The following is a 3,437-nucleotide window of genomic DNA, read 5'->3' as shown; positions in this document are numbered from 1 at the left end:
TCTCCTTTTCAAAAGATGTTTATTTTTAATTTTTGTCCGAGGCTAGTTTTTGATACAATAATTCTGCATGGAAAATCCCTTTAATATTCAGTATAACACACAATAGGCATTTGTTTCTTGCCTGCATGTCTGCAGTTGGCTGAAGCTCTTCATCCTGTGGCTGGGCCAGCTGGGTGTGGCTGCTTCATGCATTTCTGAGCTTCATGAATGGGTTCTTGAATGCCAGATTTCAGGAGAGCAAACAGCATCTGATTTGACTCCTAAGACTTTAGTTTGGAAGTCTTATCTGGTCTACCAATAGGTAGGACTTGGTAGCCCCAAGCCAACCACATTAGAATGGTAAAATACTTCCTTCTCCATGGGAAACAGGAGTAAATATTTCCTGAAGATGAATCTAATCTATCTTACCTATGGTACAGTTCTTGATTCTTTCCAGAAGATTTCTTATTGATTCTTTATCTTAAATCATTTTTTATTTCTAACTACTCTTCTTCATTCTTTGATTTTTTTTCTATAGTACCTTTGGCTTTTAAGGAAAAAATGTTTTCTCATCTATACTGAACAATCATTCTTTCTTTTTAAAGATTTTTTTCCTAGTCTCCAAATTCCAATGTTCTAGAGGGTTTTTTTGTTTTTTTTGTTTTTTTGTTTGGTTTGTTGGTTTTCTTTTCGGTACTGGGTATTGAACTCAGGACCTTGAGCTTACCATGAAAGCACTTATTCTACTGAGCTATCTCCTGGGGCCCTTGTCTTAGAGGTTTTGTCTTTATTATATGTCTTTGTGATATATGAGAAATGATCTTTAAATTTCTGGCAGTACTTCTTTGATTTGAGAGAGGACATTGTCACTAATTGTAGTTTAGGATGTCAGATAGCAGAGTGGCACACCCAGATACTTTTTTGCCCCACTCCATGTCAACATCAATGGGGCAGCAGACACAGGTTTCTTGGTGTTCAGTGTGCAGATTTATTGCTCATTGCACCATGCACTGTCTTTTCCTTTGTATGTCCTCCTGATAAGAAACCTTATGTGTTCTATGGAGCTGTGAGTGGTCAGCAGTCTTGAGCAGAATTGCAGAGAATCTGAGTGAATAATTGCATGTGACCTTCTTGTGCTGACACTAGCTTAGAATCAAAATACCTTTGACTTCAAAGGAACTTGTATATCCAATTCTTGAGGTTTTCCAGGTTTGTATGATAAATTCCTTTTTATTTCTTTTTTTAAAAAATATTTTTATTGGGCTGGGGAGATGGCTCAGTGGTCTAAAACACCTACTTAGAACAAGCTCAGCAAAGCACAGGGACCGCGGTTCAATCCCCCAGCACCACATGCCAGCCAGCCCCGCCCCCTGGTGGGCTGAGCTGGCCACACACACACACACACACACACACACACACACACAAATAAATAAATAAATAAAATTAAAAAATAAGAATTTTATTGAGAAACAAATAGCAATGAGACACTTTCAAAACCGATTAGTAGGACAGTTTTAATAATTAATATATTGCATATTGTTGTCTTAGTGGTTATTCATTGTACAAGACGCAGACATGACATCCTGTCAACAAACGATATTGGAACAAATCTTTCTTCTCATTGAATTAAGAGAAACTAGCTATATATCTATCCTAACTGTTTTGAATATACAGATACAAAATGGTTGTTCATTTGTATCCCCTTTTATTGTTTAGTTTTCCCAGAGAAAGGTATTCCATTGTCATTTAAATATTGTAGGCTTGTGAATTCAGCAAAATATTCCAACATAGTCCAGTAGTCTGTAATATCAGTGGGTTTTCCATAGGACTGGCAATGTCAGAAGTTGTTGACTTGAGCCTTTCACAGCTTGGAATATTCATATGACTTTACTTTTTATACTTCATTTTTATACTTTTCTGCTGGGTGGTTAAGACCAAGATAAAGTAAGACCTATATAACAAGAAATGTAACTTTTGTATCTGATAAGGTTCTCTTCTTTCTTATATACATCTTTGCTTGCAAAGTTACTAATGCTTTAAATATTTGTAGCTTTTTCTCATTTCTATTATCTTCTCTCTCAATCTTTTTTATCTTTTGTAATTTCAAACTTTTAAATTTTGTCATGTTCTAGAACAGAAAAATCAAACAGAGAAAAGTATGTGTGTGCCACTTGCTGTATTTGACCAAAAGTCAGACTATTTTCCAAACTTCCAGTGGAATCTTGTCTCAGCCCTGTTTAAATCCCTGTGACAGAAGCTCTCCGGAGCACTTGATCACATGTAACTGAGACTTTCTAGTAACTAAGCAACAATTCCCTATTTCCCCCTCACTGATGGCTGCCCACCACCTTTCTCCTTCCTGCTTCGATAACTCGGATATTTTAACTACCCCATATAAATGGAATCACATAGTATTTATCTTTCTGTGGTTGTCTTATTGCAAATGTCTGTATTCTTTCTTTTTATATGCTAAATAATAATGTCTATCTACCATATCTGCTTTATTTTTTATTTACTAATTGGCACCTGGCTTGCCTCCATATTGAGGCTGACGTGAATAGTGACTAACAGTGGACATGAGGGTGCTGACAGATGGCCCTTCACATCCTGACTTCAGTGTTTTAGATATAAACACAGCTATGAGATTGATGGATTTTATGATCCCTGCTTTACTTTTAAAAAGAACTTCCATAATTTTTCCACAGTACATATACCATTCTACCTTTGCACCAGCATATATAAATGTAAAATTTCTCCACATTCTTACAACACCTGTTACATTTCTGTTATGCTAATAGCTATTCTAACAGATGTTATGTAATATTTCATTGTAGTCTCCATCTGCATTTTCCTGCTAACAGGTGAAACTGCGCACATGTCGTGTAGCTGTCAGTGACATCTAAGTTCTCTTAAAGTGTCTGTTTCAAGCATTTGCTCATTTTTATATTGAACTACTTTTATCACTGAGTTTCAGAAAACTTTTATATATTTTTGAGTATTAACCTTTCGTCAGGAGCTTGTAAATATTTTATCCCACTCCATAGGTTGCTTTTCACTTTGTTGTTTCATGTGCTGTGAAGATTTTTAGTTTAATATGATTCTGTTTGTCTGCTTTTCATTTGATTGCTTGTCATTTTTATGTCAAATCCAAGAAATAACTGCCAGAACCAGTGTAAGAATCCTCTCGCATCCTCTTCAAGGACTTTTACCCTTTCGTGTCACACATTTATAGGTAAGATACACAGCTATGCAGAAAGACTGTGCCGCACCACAGCAGCACAGTGTTGCGTACTCTTCAAACTACATTGAGAAAAATCATTTCTACATTAAATGGTCTTACAAAAGCACAAACTTCAAAAAATACAGGAAAAACCACAAGTTTTGGATTGAGTAATTATATTTAGAAATTTGATTGCAGTGACTCCATCATGCCTATAGGTGTATGTCCAAACTCATCA

This window comes from Octodon degus, unplaced genomic scaffold (genome assembly GCF_000260255.1).
Source record: "Octodon degus isolate 3935 unplaced genomic scaffold, OctDeg1.0 scaffold00024, whole genome shotgun sequence".
NCBI classification, from domain to species: Eukaryota; Metazoa; Chordata; class Mammalia; order Rodentia; family Octodontidae; genus Octodon; species Octodon degus.
This window is presented reverse-complemented; position numbering follows the sequence as displayed.